The sequence below is a fragment of the Desmodus rotundus genome, chromosome 5 (genome assembly GCF_022682495.2).
Source record: "Desmodus rotundus isolate HL8 chromosome 5, HLdesRot8A.1, whole genome shotgun sequence".
Lineage (NCBI taxonomy): Eukaryota > Metazoa > Chordata > Mammalia > Chiroptera > Phyllostomidae > Desmodus > Desmodus rotundus.
In genome coordinates this window covers 150,253,388-150,276,471 of record NC_071391.1, presented here as the reverse complement: position 1 = coordinate 150,276,471, position 23,084 = coordinate 150,253,388, and the positions used below count along the sequence as shown (strand labels likewise).

Here is a 23,084-nt window from a genome sequence, read left to right as displayed (position 1 = left end):
AATATTTGTTTGACCCAGGTGTTTCTTCGTTCCCATGCCGACCTTTACACAACGGCGGGTCACTGGTGTGTGCCTGCAGTCCCAGCCTCGCTCCCTTCAGCCCACTGTGTGTTCCTGCATTGCCCACGTCCTGCCCACTCTGCTCTCCCTGGTGATCACCCCACCGCCTACCATGGCATCCGAAACCCCCATGCAGTCGCAAACTGGCAGCCACACTGGTGGCTGCACCGCTGAGCCCCACGTGGCTATCACTGCAGGCGAAGGAGGAGCTGCCTGAGCTCAATAACCACAGGTAGTGTACATCAACTAGGTGTGCAGCCTGGAAACAGAGAACAGCAAGCTGCAGCTGCAAGTGATGAAGCATGAGGAAGTCGGCTGCCGCCAGCTCACTGGCCTCCAGGCGCTCTACAGGACCAAGCTGGCAGGTGTGCAACGTGTGCTGGGTAACACGGCTCGCAAGAGCGCCAAGCTACAGATAGAGCTGGGGAAGTTCAAGGCCGAGCGCGACCAGCTGCTCCTCAGTTATGCTAAGAAGGAATCTGATCTTAATGGAGCCCAGATCAAGCTTCCGGAATATGAAGCTGCATTGAATTCTAAAGATGAGGCTCTGGCTACTGCACTTGGTGACCAAAAAAGTTTAGAGCAAGAATTGGAGGATCTGAAGAATCAGACTGCCCAGCTGGAAGCCTCCTTAACTGCTGCCAAAAAAGTTAGCTGATGAAAATTCACTTAAAGTGGATTTGGAGAACCGCTGTCAGAGTCTTACGAGGTCTCGGAGTTTTGTAAAAACATGTATGAGGATGAGATTAATGGGACCAGAGAGCATGAAACTCACTTGGCGGAGCTAGATTCTGGGTGTCAGGTTGAGCACCAGTGTGAGCTGGCTCAGGCCCTTCATGAGATGAGAGAGCAGCATGATGCCCAGGTCAAGCCACACAAGGAGGAGCTGGAGCAGACTTACCATGCCAGACTCGAGAATGCCAGGCGAGCATCAGGGATGAATACCTCTACTGTCAAGAGTGCCAGGGAAGAACTAGTGGAAAGTTGCATGAGAATTCAGAGCCTTTCATCTCAGCTTTCTGATCTACAGAAAGAGTCTAGAGCATGTGTGGAAAGGACTCAAGAGTTAGAGGACTTGCTTGCTAAAGAACGAGACAACTCTCGGCACATGCTGCCTGACAAAGACAGAGAGGCGACGGAAATACGGGATCAGATGCAGCAACAGCTGAATGATTGTGAACAACTTCTTTGTGTAAAGTTAGCCCTGGACATGGAAATCAGTGCTTACGGAAAACTTGCAGAAGAGAGATTGAGCTCTCTCCAAGCCTTTCTTCCTGTGTGAGAGGTATCACGAGCATCCTCATGTCACAGCATGCACACAACTAGAGGAAAATGGAAGACAGCTAACGTGGAAGAGTCAGAGGTGAGCAGTGGTGTTAGGATCTCTCATTCCACTTCAGCCACTGGGATGTCTGAAGAGACAGATGTTTATGGAAAATTTATCTGCTGGAAGAACACCTGTGAAAAGTATCAACCACTGGGGCCTGGGAGATGATCAGAAAACGTGGAGACACATCAGTCAGTTACAAACGGACTTCAAGGTATGTGTTGAGGGCAGGCCAGACGGTAACAGTCTGAGCTGCAAATGCTGATGTCACAGCCCGTCCTCCCTCAGACCTCATCTGGAAGAACCAGGTGAGACACTGGGGCATTGGCGCAGATGTGAAGGTTATGCTGAAAAATTCTCAGGGACAGGAGGTTATTCAAAGAAGTACAGTCTTTAAAACAACCATACCCGAAGAGGAAAGGAGGAGTGGCTATTCAGGAGGAACTCCGCCAGCAGGGCCCTACAAGAGCATCCAATAGAAGCTGTGCAATTATGTAAACTTCTCAAGTCAACTGCCTTCCTTGAAATAAAGAAGTATGGTGATCCTTACCTACATACAGTGCAGAGCCTTCTTTTAAGTATGGAATATTTTTATATTTCTTTTATGTGAATTTTTAAACTGCGAATCTGATGGCCTTAATTTCCTTTTTTGACACTGAAAGTTTTGTAAAAGAAATCATATCCATTCACTTTGTTGCAAGATGTGAATTACTGACACTGTGTACTGTTTGGAAAGGGTCTCTCAAATATTTTGACTTGTGTGTGGGTGTGTGTGTGTGTGTGTGTGTGTGTTTAGTTCTTATGAGGACCGGAGGGTCGATAAGCCACTGTATGTGTGGGCGTAATTTGAAGATTGCTCTTCTAGACTAGCAGTCTGCTCTTGATTATTCTCTGCTACGTATAACAGTGCCGCGAGGGAGGAGGAAAGTGTTTCTCAATATATCGAAATTCTGTAATGAATTTTTTTGTAATAAACAATCAAGGCTACGATTTTTTTAATAGAAAAGAGAAATTTTGCAAGAGGGCGATACTAAACTAATCATGTAAGCACTCTGGATGGAGGATTCCACAAAACTTCGTTTATAGTTACTTCTTCTCTTGCATTCTTTACTATTGAGGGGAACAGGGCAGGGAGGGAAGGAGTGGCGGGAAGGGTTTCTTTTAAAATGTATTAGTGTTTTTTTAAGATTGTGTAACTTGCTTAGATTTCTTATGCCACATTAACAAATAAAAAGCTCTTTTTTAAAAAATATTTTTTAACAATAGTGAAAAAAATAGGAACCAAATTGGAGAAAAAGATCCACCATAGCAATATCAACAATCAACAAGCAAAGATTAATATTGATGGAATGGGAATAAGAAGGAAAAAAAGAAAGCAAAAAAAAAAAAGCTCATGAGATGTCTAGAGGAAAGAAAAGTGATTCTGAGAAAATAGAGGGGTAAGAAATACTAAGAGTGAGGAATGAAAACCAGGCTAAGACCGGGAAAAGGTAAAATTTAACATTGAAAAAAAAATAGAAAGGGTAGGAGTAAGGCCAAATGGAGTAGGAGAGAGGAATGGTAAAATTTGAATTTGAAATACAAAAATAGGGAAGATCTAGAAATAAAATTGAGAAATGCAACAACCACCACCATATCAACAACCAGCAAGCAAAGACTGATAAAGGTGGGGACAGAATAGGGCATTTTAAGAATGGGAAAAAGAATATGAGATTACTAATGACATGAAAATGGTTTTGAGAGGCTGGAGGGGGAAGACACAGTAAGAGTATGGAATGGAAATAAGTTGTAGCATGAGATAAAAATTTAAAACAAAAATAAGAAAAGGAAGGAAGAATGTAAAATAGATTAAGAGAAGGGAGGAGCAAAATATGAGATTTGAAATAACTAAAATATAAGAACTAGTGAAATAATAGGCACAAACGTGAAGAAATGAGTGTTAAAAAGCCGTGCAGGAGAGAAAATAACTCAAATCGTGAAGAGGCTGGGGTGGAATTTGCCTCCATAGAGTCCAGTGTTCACCCCTGTCTTCCAGTCCTGGATCCACCCCCGGTAGTGTCACATGGTGTCCTAGTCCGGCCCTAGGCAGCCTGTTCAGGCTACAAGTGATCCACAGTCATGGCTGTCTCCTTCAGATTTGTCTGGTCCCCACTGTCCTGCCCTGCAGGCTTTCCATCAGCCCAGGGCCCAGAAATGGTTCATTTAATGACCCGAGAAGACTGCCAGTGACTTCTCCACCTGTCTCCAAAGGGGGCCTCTGGTGTGATCAGGAGGGCAGGAACCCTGGGTCACCCCTGAGGGTGGGGGCACTGTTCAGTTTTCAGGGAAGGTGGTAGGAATGTTTCCCCGCCCCCTCACCACACGACTTGGTCTGTCCCAGATTCTTTCCAATAATGTATGGCTTCTGGTGAATTAGCTGTCCATGTCCTGTGAGAGGACAAACTGTGTAAAAGGAGCTGCTCTTTCCTGTTTGTCATAGACAGCAGTTCTGTCTAGGCGCCAAGGCCTAAACACCCCTTGTTGCACCCATCTTTACTCTCTCTGCTCTGCTGGTTTCAGTGGATCAGGGTCCAAGAAACAGTGTAGCCCATAATGTCTGATAGAAGGGGCCCTCTCAGAGCTTTTAGCTTTCCCCTGCAGATATGTGCCCAGCAGGGGACTCCTGAGCTGGCCCCACTTATCTGCAGAACCTGTAATCCCGTAAGTGGAGGTTGGGCATTCCTGTCTATGAGGGGACCTGCGTGGCTGCAGCAAATCTCAGGCATTCAGCTCCTGGCCATCAAGTTCCCAGCCTGCCGGTCTCGAAGGAGACTTGGGCCGGACCTCCCCACTCTGCACAGTCCCCTGCTCGCCAGCCGTTGCTGGGTCAGGTCCTACAGTGCCTTCAGCAGGACTCTATCCCCCTGAGTTCTTTGTTGGCAGAGCTGGTGTGCATGGGTACACATACACGGGAGCACAAGGTCCCTGCCGAGTCTAGAGTCTGGCCCTAGCTCCTCTTTTAAAAGTTTCTGTGTGGCCCCCACACTGCAGCACTGAGCCCTGGGGGGCCTGTTCTCTGTGCGTTCCCCTCCCCCAAAAAGCACAGAATCACTTTCGGTCAGCGCTGGCCCCAGCCTGCCAGAGCCTCCGACAGTTTTAGATAAAGTTCTCTGTGGATCGCTTGCTCTAGGATGGTGCTGGGAAGAGTCCCGCAGTGATAGTGTAACACAGGCAATGGCAGGGCGCTCTCCCCACTCCCTCGTGTGATTCTCAGCCTCTGGCATGCCCGCTCTCACCACACTGTTCCTGCAGCCTGCACCACCCTGGCCATCTGTCTCTACCCCTGGAGCTCACGGCTCCTGAGCCAAACCACAGCTTCCTCAGTCAGATTCTGTCCCAGTTCACGGTTCCCATGAGACCCCTGCGTCAGGGAGGCAACAACCCCCGCCCCAGTAAATACTACGGTCCTCGGATACTGGCTCCTGGTGGTGGCGGGGTAGATGGCTCTGCCGGGAAGGAAAGCACAGAGACACGTCTGGGCACAGACGTGCAGGCACCACGGAGGCTTCTTCCCACGGAGAATATTTTAAATTCCTCAATATGACCCCTGCCCTAAACCTGTGCAGCCAATAGTGCCAGGTTGCGCCCGGCAACAGCAGCTGCTCTGGTAGGAGAGCTGAGCCACCCACTCTTGAGGTCCCTGCAGGTGGGCAGGCTCTTGCCCACTCAGGTACATGCCCTGCACACTCTTCTATGGACATACTCACTCACACATGCTCTCACTCTCAGCTGGGTTTTCAAGTTGATTGCTCTGTGGTTTAGCTGTTAGACCAGTCCAGATCTGGGAACAAGTGGGTAGATCTTCCGGCTACTTTGAAGCCATCTTGGATCCTCTAAAAACCACCCTTAAAAGGTGACTTTTATGGTATATGAATTATATCTCAATAAAACAGAAAGTCTTTGGGCCATGTGCCATTAGCTACTTAGTCTTTTTTTATCATTATTCACACCTGACCAATTAGACTCAACTGGCCACATAAAAAAAGTTAGTTGGTATTACTTAACTTTCCAAACTTGCCCTCTACTTCCATGAAAGGAAGTCCTAATGTGTTCTTCCTACAGATTCCTCCACCCAATTATTATAACCCAAATTCATCCTACAAAAACTTCCTCCTCCCTGGTTGGTGTGGCTCAGTGGATTGAGTGCTGGCCTGAAAACCAAAGGGTTGCAGGTTCGATTCCCAGTCAGGGCACATGCCTTGGTTGCATGCCAGGTCCCCAGTAGGGGGCATGCAAGAGGCAACCACACATTGATGTTTCTCTCCTCTGTCTCCCTCCCTTCCTCTCTCTAGAAATAAATAAAATCTTAAAAAAAAAAAAACTTCCTCCCATATTGGAACATGAGATGCCCTCCTCCTTCCCAAAGCCAATCTGTTTGTATGTGCTTAACCACACCCCCTCCAGACTCTTACTACATCCCCAAATCTTTTCATTTTACATCTTCAGCTTTCCCTTTTCTGGTAGATCTCTATTTCCTGTTATCCTGGAAATATGCTCATGTGGCTCTTGTCCTTAAGAGGAAAACATCCTTGATTATGGGACAATTTGCATTTACTATCTTACCTTTTTCCTACCATTTCTGTTAAACTTCTGGAAGAGTGGTTACAATTATTCTAACAACTTCAAATCGCTTTGCTCTGGTTCCCACTCCCGTTCCTCCTCTACTGAACCCACATTATGGTCACTAGATGACTTACTGGCTCTGAAATACTGTAGGTATTTTTTGGGTACCGTATTTTTTACATACTCTATTGCATGTGGTACTGACGATCACTCCCTCCATCTTGAAGCCCTATTCCTTTGACTTCTAGGAAAGCACACACTCCTGTCTCTTCTCCTGTCTTTCCAACCATTCTTTCAGGGCCTCTGTTATCTCAGCACAGTACTTCAGTATTGGTGCACCCAGCGTTCTTTCAGAAGGGCTCTGCTTTTTATACCCCACTTTTCTCCTTAGATGATATCATGATTTCAACTCTGTGTTGATTCCTAACTGTCTTTCTCCAAACTAGACCTCTCTAATAATCCACAGATTCATATACCCAACTCCCTTCTAGGTGTATCTGTCTAATCATATCCCATGTACCAGATATTCAGCATGTCCAAAATAAAGCTCATCATCTCAGCTGGCCATCTACCTTCACTAGTCACACAAGCAAAAAACAAAAAATGACTCTTTTCTCTTCCTTATCCCCATATCCAGACACCAATACTGTATTTATTACCTGCAAAATATTTCTTTAATCTTTATTTGTGTCTCCACATTTTATTAGGTTTCTCATCAAGGTTAGGGCAAGAGCCTATTAACCGGTTTCCTTCCCTCCAAGTATGTCTTTCCAAAATCTGCTCTCCATATAGCTGCTATTATGATCTTTGAAAACATTCTTTTGCTTTTCACATTTCCAGGCTGACTCACAGGATGAAGTCAAAACCCAAGAGAAGTCCATAGCTAAAAGAATTCCTCCCATCATCCTGATTCCTTCCATTATCCAATCACTTTCACTACTCTTTCACTATATGTCAGTGAGATTTTTGCATTATCCTCTATGTCTCAGAGGTAAGAAAAAGCATATATTTTCTTTCTACTCCATCACATTGTAGATATGCTTACTTAACACTTAGGGAACCTCTCAGGGTTTACCTCCTCAAGGTAGAAGACCTTCCCAGATCCTCCACACTTGATCTACTGCTTTTCGATGAGTTAAGGCCTTCCACTTTATGCTTTTTAATGCCTCATGCATATATCACTCATTCATTATATTTACTGTATTGAATTTTAATAGTGTGTCTCACATAGTTTTCAAGCTCCACGAAGAGAAAGTCCATGGCTTGTCATCAAAACTCCCTGCCCAGAGCCTGACACAAGGAAGCACCCAATACATAGTGTGTACACTGAAGGAATGAACACAGCCATAGCTAGTAAAATGGCTATGTACAGTTTTGACTGGAGCAAACCAATGAATAAGGAAACAAAAGGAATTCATTGGTTCAGGTAAGCTTTAAAATCTAATTAACCTGCAGGCCTAGCTAAATCTAGGTGGTCAGTACGGTTTTATTTATGGTTCTCTTAAGATTCAGAGGAGACTTTTTCTACATATTTGAGCAAGAGCTCTGAACATGACGTTCAACAGACCAAACCGCTTGCCCATCCCAGAGCTATTGCCGAGCTCTCTCTAGTTGGAAGGCCTGGGTTTTGTCCCCACTTCTAGAGTGGGGCCCGAAGTCAGCCACTCCCAAATATCACAATGGCAAGAGTTGGGGAACGGTGGTTAACAAAAGGAAAACTGAGGTTTTCCTACCAGTAGAGGGTGAATGAAGGCTCAATAGGCAGAAACAACAGTCATCCATGACAGAAACTCTTAGCTTAGTGCCTCTTTAGGACAAAGTTTGTCCTTCCTCCGTAGTTGCCCACAGATCCTGCAAGCTGCTCCAAGTGGCCGCCATGCCAGGCTGCTGACTGATGTCATCACAGACAGCACCAGCAGTGAGTGAGTCTGCCCGCACACGCACAAGCGAGCATCACGGAGCAGGTGGAGGCTCTGGCTGGGAAACATTTTGTTGTGCAGCATGCCGAGTATTTGGATTAATGGCTTTCAGGGTTGCCATATTTCAAATGTAAATCAAATATTTATTGGTGATAGATGACAAGGAGAAAAAGTATACGTTGAGGGTAATCATCTGTGTATTCCCACTTATCTGTCATTGGAGCAGCTGAGTTTCAATCCTATAAAATGGGGTCTCAATCAATAATAATCGTACTTATAATTTCTCACTCTGATACAGTACTTAGTATTTGCAAAGTCTTCCCATATGCTATTCATTTTTGTGTTAACTCGCATGCCTGTGCAAATGGGAATTTGTTATCCCCATTTTACAGATGAAAATATGAGACTCCAGAGCAGGGGTTAGAACCCATGCCACCTGATGACAAAACCATAGCTTTCGCCAATATACCACACTGCCTCCTCGCCCCTTTCCTCATTAGTCCCCCTAAAATACAGTAATAACGTAAGTTGAAGGCTTTTCTAATTGTCACACCCTTTTGTACATAAAAATTCATTTTATTTTTACAACAACCCATGAGATAAGTATTATCCATATTTTTTGATGAGTGCTTCTAGATCAAGAATTGTGACTATGCAGTAAACTAGAGAGGTAGCCCGGAGATAGAAGGTATTGCTGGACCAGTTACTGATTTCCTAAAAATTCCTTCACTGCATCCAGCTTCCCTGAGAGATCCAGACGAATGTCAAGTTCTGGCAGTTTCTGACATCAAATGCCCAGCACTATCCGCATACTTTCCTCCTCAAGCATTCTCTCAAAATAAGTCTGTTCTTTCATGCCAATTTAAGCCCTCAACCATCATTCTCACAGATAATTGTCTATTTGTACAAACCAACTTTCTGATGTTTAAAATTTTTGTCAGTTCTGTAGGTGATGAGACCCTCTTAGCAAGTGTATCTGACCTTCATGAGTCCTTCAGTGTCAGCAGAGAACTCTTCTTCTTGACCCATTTAAGCTTTCTTTTACATGCCAATTGTCTCATCTGAATGTTGTTAATCTCACAGAGAATTTGATATGGGCTCTTCGCTCCTGACAATGGCCAATCATCTTCCCCAATCAGGAAATCAAGCACCTATCTTCACTATGGCTGCAGACCGGCTAACTTTATGACCTTGGAGGCACTACAGCTGTAATATCAGCTGCACTGCTCCGTGACTTTACCACGACCATTCCTGAGTCAACACATAACAAGGAAGTCATTCTCTTTACTGCATATCATGTTATATTAATTTTTTATAGCATAGAATGCTGGGGTTGGAAAGGGCTGATCATAATGCAACCTTTTCCTGTATCTAGATGAAGAAACTAAGAAGATCCTCTTAAAGTATCTGATAGAAATTTGGCTAAGGGGAAAAAGAAAAGGTCTCCTATAACAAAGTTACAGATAGGATATTTCTTCCTTGGGTTTTCTTGCAAAATAAAATTTAGTAATATCTTGATCTATCTTGAACGCTGGGTCCCTATGTACTTTGCACATTCTCACCTGAATTTCTTCTTCACCAGTGCAGTGATCTGTTTTAACAAAGTATACATTCAGTAATATTCTCTTCAACTTGTACGTAGTAGGTTCTACTCCTGGCTCGGCCACATCTGACCTTGGGGGAACCAGAAAGCCTCCATGAGTATCCACTTCCTGATCTCTAAAATGAGGTAATACACCAGCTGTGATGAAACTTTGTGCCACCAGACGAGCTCACGCGTGTGGGTGGAAGACCCAGCGCTGCCACGGCCACCACCACTTCTGAAGGATTGCTGTACACTAGTGGAGGATGGTGCTGTGCTGTACCCTGGTGGAGGATGGTACACTAGTGGAGGATGGTTCGAGCCAAAGGTAAAGTGATTATTTTTAAAAAATGTCTAGAGTCTTTGTTAGTCTTTCTCTTTAGAGCAACGGGTCTGAGACAAATGTCAGGATGACATAGCACTCTTTCCGCTCCTGGCAGCCCAATATACACAGATGCTATTTCAGGAAAAAAAGACGATGTTTCTTTTTCATGTATACCACTGTCTCAGAGAAATACTGTGTCTTTCTGGATGTCTGTGTGTGTATAAATGTGTGTGTGCACGCACACATGTGAATGCGTGAGCAGGTTTGAGGACCAGTAATAAAGAAGAAACCTACCTTCGCACTGACAGAAAAGATACCCGGAGGGCATCAGACCTTGGCGTGCCAAAGCCCACCCTCGACTTTCCCATCCAGGTACTCCCTCTGCCTTCCCTGGATGCCGGTAGGGACCAAGTCCCTGGTTTGAGTTGCAGTGAAAAGAGTAGATTCTGAGATGAGATCAACCTCTGTGATAGAGAGTGTGAGCTTTAATTTTTAAAAAGATGAAGGTTTTGTATGTTGGATATTTGAGGAAGTCTCTCAGAAAAGCGTAAAGAAGAGACCTTAGCACAGGGAATGGGGCTAGATATCAGAGTGTATCTGATATACACTCTGTGTATATCAGATATACACAGGGGGACTCCTGTGAAGAGCTAAACTATTTAGTTGGGTTTTTTCCCCTTGGACTATGGAAAAAGTCAAAGCAAGCACTGCTTCACCTTTTTTTCTGCCACCTCTATAATTACTTTCAGTTGTTGCCCCCAGCCATTTAGCCCTATATGGAGGTGGGACGGAGAATAGAAGGTGCAGGGCAGTGTAAGACGTGTGGCCTTCCTCAGGTCACCTCTCTCCTGAGGCCTATGGGGTTGCCCATCACTGCTTTGTGTGGGGTAAGCATTCCCCAAGTTCCACGTGGTGACAGCAGTGGTGAGGGGGATGGTGGAGCTGGGAAGGAGGGGAGCACTCACATCACAGAGAAGTGGATGCCAGTGGGTAATTCGGTAGCAGCTATTAGTCAAAATCCTTTTTCTCCAAAGACACTGGGAAAGTGAGTCTTGAAGGGGTAGAGGCTGACACAGGTGACAGTAGTTCTTAGTAGTTCTCTGTGAATTACTAAGATCATTCTATTAAGAAAGATTACCATGCCCTTGCTGGTGTGGCTCAGTGGATTGAGTGCCGGCCTGCAAACCAAAGGGTCACCAGTTCAATTCCCAGTCAGGGCACATGCCTGGGTTATATGCCAAGTACCCAAAGAGGGGGTGTGTGGCACTCGAGAGGCAACCACACATTGATGTTTCTCTCCCTCTCTTTCTCCCTCCCTTCCCCTCTCTTAATAAATCAATCTTAAGAAAAAAGAAAGATAGATTACCTAAATTGCAAGGTTGGTTGGCCTTTCTGTGGCTCTCTCAATCCTCCCAGGCCTCTGATGACATAACCTAATTGTCGGAAAGCAGCACCTGCTCCCAGCCCCCACCCACAGTCTTCGCCCTCAGAGTTTCCAAATGATGTCTGCCTGGTCCCCAGCAGGATGCAAGAAACTTGACCTACTGCAGTGATGTAGGTCACTTTCCAAATTTTCCCATGCCAGTCACTGCACATGACCAGAGAATTTCCAGGTGCCCTGTTGTTCCTACCTCAGGTGACCTTGCTATTTCCCACTACCTGGAACAACAGCAGACATCAATTATAGTAAAACAGCTCCTGTTCCATCAATCCCCAAAGCCACAAGCCCTCTTGGAAGCAATAAACTGCATGCTGATTTGAGACAATCACTGTACTCCCTCTTGATTAACCTCTGAAAACCAAGCCACTGTTCCCCAGAGTAGAAGGGCCCTCCTTGGAGTTCACTCATGGGCTTCGCCAGTACCTCCCTGTGCTACCACCCTCATTTTGACAAACCTGAATGAGGTCCCCACACTGCCAGAGCAGCCATCCTGGGACAATTTCCCATCTTGACAGAGTCCCCCCTCCAGGATTTAACTGAGATCACAGAGCTGGGGCAAGGGGTCTCACTCCTAGACCATCATAAGTGAGCAATAACATCACCTTTCAAAGCAGGGCCCAATAGATGTCTGAAGCTCACAAATCAAGTACCCACAATATGCACATTATTTGGAGGTATGGAAATAACCTCCAATAGAACTAAAACCAGAGAAAACCATGAGTGGTGTCTTCAGGGACTAATATTTGGGAGAAGGAGAGGTGGAAATCAGGACACTGTTTTTCATTGTGAGCACTCTGTATTATTAAAAATTTTAACCACATGTATTAATCTAATTTTAGACTGATTGAAACAATAACAAAATAAAGGGTGATACAAACAAGTCAAAATACAATGAAAGAAAATTATGATAATATGATCATGTGTGAATTTATAGATTCAGAGAATCCATAGAGTTAGTAAAGAAAATAATCTACTCTCTTCCAGTTTACCCTCTGCCCTCCACTTATTTACCGGTGGGAAAAGTAGGCTCAGAGGAGACATTACTTGCCTAAGGTCCCACAGGGAGTTGATTCTTACACTGATCTTACTTCAACAACACAGGCCTGGAGCAGTGGTTGAAGTGGGCAGGCAGAGTAAGGAAGAGCAAGGCCCAAAATCCAATCTGTCATCACCCAAAGGGCAACACGGTATGTATTAGCAGAGTTAATTGCAGCTCTTCTAATTCCGACCTCTGCAGCTGCAGGCATTAACTTGAGTGGCCGGATGTTGCCTGGGGCATCAGGGTGGCAGATGCTGGGCCCACTGGCTAATAAGGGTAAAGGAAGTTTTACATCTGACTTAAAAGACTCTGGTTCTATGATCTTGGGGACACCACTTACTACCTCCATGCCTCATTCACCTGCAGAGAAGTATCTACCTCATAGAAATGTTATGAGTAATAAATACGTTCATAAACAGGGTGGAGGAAAAGTAGGTTTATAGTTGTTCATATGCAAAATAATACAATAATTAATAAATTATAATACACAAATAAACTGTGTTTCACAAACTCACCACTAGAAACCTACTTTTGCCCCAGGTTGTATATTAAGCACTTAACATTGACTAGCATAAGCGAGGTGTCATATGTGTTAACTTTCCTCTCCTACCCCTCTAAACTACCAAAACTTTATTTTAATAAGTACATATAAGTAGAAAAACTTTGGTGTGTCTGAAGTTGTAAGGCATACTGGAAACAAAGCAGATAGTTAAGGCTTGTTATAAGCCAAGATTCCTCAGTATATTCTGACACTCCCCAGGAAGAAAACGCAAGACCTTCATGGGAAACGGGTAAGTCACCATGCCAGGAAGCACGGCAGTTTGTCTCACCGGCCAACCCAAAAAAAAGCAGCGATGACACCGGCAGAGAAAACACCCAGCTATGTGGAAAGAAACCACCAGCAAGTCCTACCTAGGTTGCAGGAGAGAAAGCTGTCACAGAGAACAAATCCAGAACCAAGATCACTAAACGGCTGATTAAGGTGAACATAAGGGTAATTTAAAAAACAGAGCAAAGCAAAGCAATGAACCTCCACATGGGGAAAAATAGTAAGAGGAAAAAACTTAAAGCACTTTGCAAAAGTGTAGTTAAAATCCTCCTAAAGATGAAATGTAAATTTTTTTCAATAAAATAAAAATAAGAGATTTTAAATGGAAAACTCCTTAATAAAACTAATTAGAAACTTTGAAATTAAAAATACAATTGATATGTTTAGTAGCAGTGTAGACATAACTGAAGAAAAACTTAGAGAACAGGAGGATAAATTTGTAACAATGATCCCAAATTCAGAAAAGAGAAATAAAGAGCAAAATATTAAAAATGACAGTATGATAGATTAAAAAGTATTATAAGAAAGAGGAGGGTATCATCCCACAAAATTGTTATTGATTACAAATTAATAAGTAAGTTAATTCTTATTAATTACAAGGGGAAAATGGTGACTTCTATTTTGAATAAACCTGACAGGCAACATCCTAAATGTGGTCACAATAAATATCACCAGTAATGAGACAAATCAACGCCATGTGTCCCGGTATGATGCGTAAGAAGGGCACATCCTCTGTGGTATTCTTGACCGAGATGCTCCAATCTATTGCAATCTACTCAAAGGAAAACACCAGACAAGCCTACACTGAGTGACTCTTACAAAATAATTGCCATGGATTCTTCCAAAGTGTCCAGGTCATGAGAGGCAAAGAGAGTCTAGGAAACTGACAGATCGAAGGAGTCAGGCATTCCAATTCGTTGTGGTATTCGAACAGATCCTAGACCAGACAAAGCACATTAATCGGGAAGAAGAACTGGTGACATTTAAATAAGGTCTGTAGATTAGTGAGCAGTCTTGCATCAGTGTAGATTTTCTGGTTTTGAGGACTGTGCTATGGCTGTGTACGATGCTAACATTTAGAAACCAGGATGAAGGATATATTCAAATTCTAAGTACTATTTTTGAAACTTCTGTATGTCTAAAATCATAGAAAAACAAATGTTTTTAAGAAATCACTTAGGACAGTGCCTAATACTGAGAAAGCACTCAATATGTGGTTGTTGCTGTCACGATTATTTTTGGAAGTCACATTTACTAACATTCCCTATAATTATGGTTCTTAACTTGTGTGCTAATTTTCTGAAAATCCACCTGCACACCAAATATTTTCCTGAAATAGAATATGTGTTCTACATTTATGTGCTAATATCATTCAAAAGTATATAAATGGATTTCTGGACTAATAAAATGTACACATTAAAAAATATAGCCATAACATATCCCCCATCAAGAGATGGAGTCTTTTCTCAACAGTTTGAATCTGGGATAGCCCTGTTACTTGCTTTGACCAATAGAGACACCAGAATGAAGTGGCCACTCCCACAGATAGAGAGATCTTAACGGCTGCAGAGAGACAAATTGATGGAAAGGGGTGACAATTATTAGCCTGGCAGCTCAATTCCAAATAACCATAATAGAAGCCCCAAAACAGCGAACAAACACCTTCAACAAGCTAAAAGAAAATCTGTTAATTTAGAAAATAACTTAGAAAACATCTCTAAAACATCTCTAAAACAGGGGAATATATCCTAAGAATGCAAAAATACTATTCAAAAGCATATACGCATTTTGCCGGGTATAATGTGCACTCACGTTTCTGGCCCAAACTTTCAGGAAAAAATCTTTAATTTTAATTTTTTAATTCAATTTTCTATTTATTTATACTTAAAAACAAAACCAATTATCATATTCTAGGGCATTATTGTTTTTTAAGATTTTATTTATTTATTTTTAGAGAGAAGCGAAGGGAGGGAGAAAGAGATAGAGAGAAACATTGATGTGTGGTTACCTCGTGCACACTCCCAACTGGAGAGCTAGCCCGCAACCCAGGCGTGTGCCCTGACTGGGAATCGGACCAGCAACCCTTTGGTTCACAGGCCAGCACTCAATCTACTGAGCCACACCAGCCTATGTAGACACGGAGTTAGTATTACCCATGTATAATGTGCATCCTTATTTTTCCCTCAAGAATTTGGGGGGAAAAAGTACGCATTATACACAGCAAAATACAGTATGCACCCCTGGGTTCATAGCAGCACTATTTACAACAGCCAAGATCTGGAAATAACTCAAGTGCCCATCAGCAGATGAGTGGATTAAAAAAATGGTACATTTACACAATAGAATACTATGCAGCCATAAAAACAAAGGAAATTTTACGATTTGGACAGCGTGGATGAACCCATAGATTATTATGCTAAGTGAAATAAGCCAGTCGGAGAAAGACAAATACCACATGATCTCACTTATATGTGGCATCTAATGAACAGAATAAACTGACAAACAGAATAGGAATAGAGGCATGGATACATGGAACAGACTGACAGCTATCAGAGGGGAGGGGGGTTGGGGGCCTGAATGCAAGAAGGTGAAGATATTAATAGAAAAAATATAAATACACATAAAACGCATAGACACAGACAACAGTGTGGAGAAAGGCAGAGGGAGAGGGTGTGGGGTAGGTGGAGGTGGGCAAAGAGGAGATAAATGGGGAAGGAGAGAGCCTTTGCTTTTTGGGTGACATGCGCTCGATGCAGCGTGCCGATGATGTTCTGTTGAGGTGTATACTTGAAACCTGTGTGGCTTTGTGAACTAATGTCATGCCAATAAATTCAACTTAAGAAGTTACTCAATTTTACATGGTGGTTTATTAATTTTGGCCTATGATTTACTTTTGGGTCGTTTTTAAGAATCTTTCCTTAAGAACATACAGATATCCTCCTATATTGTCTTTGAAAAGTTTGCTTTTCACTATTATGTGTTTAATCCATCTACAATGAATTTTATATGTGGTGTGGGAGGTTTGGGATTCAATTTATTAGTTTTTCCCATATTGATGACCAACTGTCTCAGCAATATTTATTGAAAAGTTCAACCTTTTTCTACTGATGTACAGTGTTATAAATCAGTTACTTATCTTGATAGTTGTTATCTTTACTGTAGTATTTTAGTCCATTTGCATTTACTATAAGCACCAATGTATTTGAATACATGTCTGCCACCTCATTGATTGCTATCATCTTATTTGTCTTGACTTTGCTATTTTTTCCTCTTCTTGCATTCTTTTTGATTGACTGCAAGTTCTTATTCCTTTTTCCTTTTATTTTCTATTTTTACTAGTTCTTCCAGAAACATACATACCTAACTTATTAAAGCTTGCCAATATTTTAAAATCTCATTTAGAAAATTAAAAGGCTCTTAGAACAATTTAACTTCATTTGCCTATCCCTTGACTTATTTCTGGTTTTGTTGTGAATTTTAGTATGTTTTTGTTTATTTTTCATACCATATGGTGTTGTTATTATTTTGTCACACTGACCACATGTCTTTAGATTTACCTACGTATTTCCATATCTGTGCTCTTTGTTCCTTCTTACATCTCATATCACTTTCCTTTATCTGAAGTACATCTATTTGAATTTCACCTAGAGATGGTCCACTGTGTCAAACTCCCTCATCTTCTGTTTGTCAGAAAATGTCTGTTTTGTCCTGCTTTTTTAGCTTATCACATACTTATTTTATTTTCTTTATTGTTCACACTATTGCAGATGTCCCCATTTTCCCCTGCTTTGCCCACCTCCTCCTACCCTCCAGACCCCCTTCCCTCTGGCCCTCACCACCCTGTTGTCAGTGTCTGTGACTCTGGAATATACAAGGGTGTATCCAAACAAAACAGGAATTATCTTCTGGAGGGAGGGCCCCTTGTAGTACAGACCTCCCTGCTAGGTGAGTGTTCTAGGAACCCTCCTGTGTCAGTGTACCTACCTGCTAGTGTTGTTTGAGAGGCTGCATTTGGCTTCAATGAATTCTTTTTTGAAGACTGTCAACACATTTGCCCATTTCGTGATGGGTGACTTATGAGTGCAATTTGCTCACACTGCGCTGATTGTTCAGCAGTTTTTGACCAAAAACTAAATGACTCCATGTCCCTCCCTCCATATTCACCCAACCTTATCCCAAGACACTTTTTTGATTTCCTTGGATGAAAAAAGTTCTCAAAGGAAACATTTTGCCGATGTGAAAGAAGTGAAATAAAAAATGGCAGAAGCATTAAAAGGCATCAAACCGGATGAGTTCAAAAACTGTTTTGAGCAGTGGAAAAAATGTCTCAGTAGGTGTATTGCATCACATGGGGAGTACTTCAAAGGTGACTGAAGTTTAAACATGTAAAATAATTGCACATTTTTTATAAATAAATTCTGAGTGCTTTGGGTCCCCCTTGTATGTTCTTTGGCTAATCTCTTCATCTTCCTTCATCCAGGCTCCCAACCCCCCTCCCCTCTGACGGATGTCAGTCTGTTCCATGTATCCATGTCTCTATTCCTATTCTGTTTGTCAGGTATTTTGTTCATTAGATGCCACATATAAGTGAGATCATATGGTATTTGTCTTTCACTGCCTGGCTTATTTCACTTAGCATAATTATCTCCAGGTCCACCCATGCTATCGCAAAAGGTAAGACTTCCTTCTTTTCTACAGCTATATTGTATTCCTTTGTGTAAATGTACAATTTTTTTTTTACCCACTCATCTGCTGATGGGCACTTGGGTTGTTTCCAGATCTTGGCTGTTGTAAATAATGCTGCTATGAACACAGGGTGCATATATTCTTTTGAACTAGTGTTTCAATTTCTTCAGATATACTCATATTTCCAGAAGTGGGATCTCTGAGTCAAAGGCAGTTCCATTTTTAATTTTTTGATGAAACTCCATACTGTTCTCCATAATGTCTGCACCAGTCTGTATTCCCACCAACAGTATAGAAGGGTTTCCTTTTTCCACATCCCTGCCAGCACTTGTTTGTTGATTTATTGATGATAGGCGCTCTGACAGGCATGAGGTAATCAATATTTGCAGATGACATGACATTGTATATAGAGAACCCTAAAGACTTCACCAAAATACTACTAAATCCAATAAATGAATTCAGCAAAATGGCATGATACAAAATTAACATTCAGAAATCATGGCATTTTTATACATCAATAACAAACGATCATAAAGAGAAATTAAGAAAACAATCCCATTTACTACTGCAACAAAAAAACATAGGGCACCTAGGAACAGATTTAATGAACAAGGTAAAAATACCTGTACTCAGAAAATTATACTGAAGAAAGAAACTGAGGAAGATACAAATAAGTGTAAGCATATACCATATTCATGGATAGGAAAAATTAACATCATTAAAATGTCCATACTACCCAAAGCAATCTACAGATTCAATGCAATTCATATTAAAATACCAATGGCATATCTTACAAATCTTGAACAAATATTCCAGAAAGTTATATGGAACCACAAAACACCCTGAATAGCCTGAGCAATCTTGAGAAAGAAGAACAAAGTTGGCGGTATCACACTACCTGATATCAAACTATACTACAAGGCCATAATAATCAAAACAGCATGGTACTGGCATTAAAACAGACATACAGATCAATGGAAAAGAATAAAGAGTCCAGAAATAAACCCATGCCTTTATGGTCAATAAATATTTGACAACGGAGGAAAGAACATGTATACAATGGAGTAAAAACAGTGTCTTCAATAAATAGTGTTGGGAGAATTAGACAGATACATGCAAAAAAGTAAAACTAGACCACCAACTTATACCATACACAATAATAATAAACTCAAAATGGATTAAAGACTTAAATGTAAGTCGCAAAACCATAAAAATCCTAGAAGAAAACACAGGCAGTAAAATTTTGGACATTCCTTGTAGCAATATTTTTGCTGATGTATCTCCTTGAGCAAGGAAAACAGGGAAAAATAAACAAATGGGACTACATCAAACAAAAAAGCTTTTGCACAGCAAAAGAAACCATCAATAAAACGAAAAGGGAACCCACTGAATGGAGAATATATTTGTCAATGATACATCTGATAAGGGACCTCCAAAATATATAAAGAACTTATTCAACTCCACACCAACACCACAAACAACCCAATTAAAAATGGGCAAAAGACCTGAATAGACAATTCTGCCAAGAGGACATACAGACGACATGAAAAAATGCTCAACATCACTAACCATCAGAGAGATGCAAACTAAAACCACAATGAGTAACTTTCAATTACCCACACACTATAATAAAAGCGACAAGATAAGCCTCAAATTTATAACACATATAAGCAGATTGCTACAGCCAACCAATAAAAAGATGCCCATTAATCAGAGAAATGAAAAATAAACCATAAAAAGATACCAGTTCATAGAAGCCATTTAAAAATCTCTTAATTTCAAGTATAATGAAGATATGAAGCAAACAGAATGCTTACGTAGTGCTAGTGCGGTATAAATTTTTACAACCACCATAGAAAACAATGTGGCATTATACAGTTAGAGCTGTTTATACCCTATGACTTATGCACATGGTTCGATGTCCGTGTGCATGGGTATTCATAGAATGACTGTTTGAGACAGTAAGACATGTTCATGATCCATTAAGTGGATAACTAATTTATGGTATATTTATACAACAATAATAGGTAATATTTGTATAGTGTTTATAATATACACCAGGTACTGTTCTAAACACTACTACATTTTTAGCTCATTTATAACAGCCTGTGAGCTAGGTATTATTATGCTCACCTTACAGATAGGAAGCTGAGGCACAATGGGTTTAAATAATTTGCCCGCTGTCGCATATTTAAGAAATGGTAAGTAGACCCAGGATTTGAACAAAGATTGCAGGACTCTAGGGGCTGTATGCTCTTTCCCTTAAACTGGATCTTGGGTAATATGTAATTGTATTACTTTTTACTTTACACATATTTTATAAATATGACTTTATATACACTCAATATTTAATGAAACAATTTTAAATAATGTTTACAATGAAATAGGAAGGAAATTAGAAAAGCTTATTGTTAAATCTAAGTATTGTTAAAAAAAGTTTTTAATAAAAATCTAAACCCAAAACTGTAGTCAATAGCAACATGAGGTCTGGATAATGGGGAGGCAAGTAAAGGGATGTTTTTCTGTCATATTCAGACAAGAATATAAATACTTGTTAACTCTACACTTGATCAGAAAAATATGCACTTACGTAGTATGTCAGAATGGAACAAAGACCTGGAAAACTCAAGATGATATGTATAACTTTATAGTCAGTAGAAGAAATTTTTCAATAGTAAAAAGTAGCACCATCAGCATGCAATTAAAAACTGTGGAGGCAAATACTCAGAATAAACAGCCAAAAGAACTGGAAAATTATTGACTCAGGGAAGTGGAAAGTAGGAAGGATAAGGTTATGAAACATTTTTTATTATAAGCCTTATAGATTATTTTCCTTTTTAACATGTTCACATGTATAAATTCAGTAACAATTAAAATAAAAATATTACTACCAAAACTGAAAAAAAGGCATTTGATACAATTCAACATCTATTTATTACTAAAACTTTTAGCAAAAGAGAAACAGTAACCAGAGGGAAGGGGGGAGGGGATAGTGGGGGAGTGGGGGAAGGGGGACGGGTCATCAAGGAACATGTATAAAGGGCACACGGGGAAAGCCAAAGGGGGGTGGGGTCAAGGCTGGGAAGTGGGGATGGGTGGAGTGGGGGGAGAGTGGTAGGGGGAAAACAGAGACAACTGTACTTGAACAACAATTAAAAAAGGGAGAGAGAGAGAAATGGATGTTAAAGTTCTTAATTTAGTGAAGACACCTTTCAGTATCACGCAAAAAAGATTCATTGTCACTAACAGTGCTCAGCACAGTGCCAAAAAAAGAAATAATACAAGAGAAAGAAATGAAAGTCATTTAAAAAATTGAAAGGAAATAAAACTGTCATTACTGATGAATACAATTATATATCTAAAAAGTCGAAGGAAATCAACTGAAAAATGACTGAAACTCATTAGAGAGTTCATGAAGTACCCAGATGTAAAATAACTACACAGAAATCAATGGCTTTTTCTAAAAACTAGCATTTATCAATTCAAAATATTTTAGAAAAGAGACCTTACTCATGATAGAAACAAAAGGTGTAAGTTAATAAAAATATGCAAAGCTTTTTTTACTGGGAAAGGAGAAGAAAATAATTGGGGCCAATTACACAATCTACTGTAATAATAAGGATGATGGTAATAACACTCAGGTTGGTGATAACACTCATTTATCGAGTGTTTACCGTATACTGGCTTCATGTTCAATGCACTAATAAAAATTTTTCTTTGTATCCACACAAGAGTAGGTATTATCATTGTCCCCATTGTACAGATGAAAATCCAGGGTGAAGGGAAGTTTGGGCAACCTACTCATGGTCACAGTGAGTAGAGAATGATGGATGTAAAATCAATTCCAGTATTGTCCGATCAGAGTCCAAGCTTTAAATCGCTGTTCTATGCTCCTCCCATAGCTCCCTGCTCACCCCCAAGATTATCACTTACCACACAACTGTAATTTCCTGGGTAGCCTCAAAAAAATCAAATAAATGATTAACACAGTACCTGGCATTGAACAGGGCTCAATCAATGTTTGTAGAATGAATAAACAAATTTCTGCACCTCCTTCCTTTATTCCTCACTTAGCTAACTTCCGCTCAAAGTTTCAGTTTAAGTTTTAATTCTTTCCAGAAGCTTCCTCTGACCCTTCAGGCTGTGTTAGGACCCCTCTAACACAGAATTCAGTATCCACTACACTCTCTCACCCTTCACAGTCAGAACCTACCACTTCCTGCTAGTTCTCAAATATTGGGTTGGCCAAAAAGTTCATTTGGTTTTTTCCGTAAGATGGCTCTAGTAGCACTTAGTTGTCTTTAACTTTATTTGAAACAATTTTGTTAGATTGTATTGTGACAGCTGTCATACCAGCATGCATTTAACAAAAAACTTACCAAAACTGGTGAATTTTTGTGCAGCCATTATAATATCGAAGATGGAAGAAAATATGCAATATTTGCAGCATATCATGCTTTATTACTTCAAGAACGGTAAAAAACATAACTGAAACACACAAAAAAGATTTGTGCAGTGTATGGAGAAGGTGCTATGACTGACCAAATGTGTTAAAAGTGGTTTGCTAAGTTTCGTGCTGGAGATTTCTTATTGAATGACACTCCATGGTCAAATAGACCTGTTGAAGTTGATAGCAATCAAATTGATACATTAATTGAAAACAATAAACATTATACCATGCCGGAGATATCCAACATACTCGAAATATCCAAATCAAGAAAGTTATTGGTGAAAATGAAAAATACGTCTTCCCTTTTATGGAAAAAACTAAACAGACTTTTTGGCCAACCCAATACATAACAGTACCTTCTACATCTCCTGCCCTCTCTGGTTGCTGGGATGAGTAGCTCTTTCTCGGCTGAGTATTTCAGGAATAACAGAGGCAAACTGGTAGAGAAGCAATGGGAACTTCTCAGTGGTTTCCCATTCTGTATAAGACATCTCTACCACAAGTTAAGGTCTTCCTTCCCCTAAGCTCGTTCTGAAAGAAACAGATCTGAGCATGAAATGAATTACTGCTACCCTCATGCAGGACCCCAAGAGATGCTCAAGGGAGATTAAGACCCACGGGAAAAAGGTCTGTGAAATGTTCCAGGCAGGCTCATGAAAGAAAGAGAAAGAAATAAAAGTCATTCAAAAAATGGAAAGGAAATAAAACTGTCATTACTGAAAAATACAATTATATATCTAAAAAGTTGAAGAAAATCAACGGAAAAATGATTGAAACTCATTAGAGAGTTCCTTGCTGGGAAAGGTCCAGGCCAGATGGGAAAT

The 23,084-nt window shown here is 40.9% G+C and overlaps 1 pseudogene; it reads left to right on the top strand.

The window, feature by feature from the left end:
* Positions 1 to 172: 172 nt before the first annotated feature.
* Positions 173 to 1,885, top strand: LOC112298179 (lamin-B1 pseudogene; annotated as a pseudogene).
* The last annotated feature ends 21,199 nt before the right edge of the window (positions 1,886 to 23,084 follow it).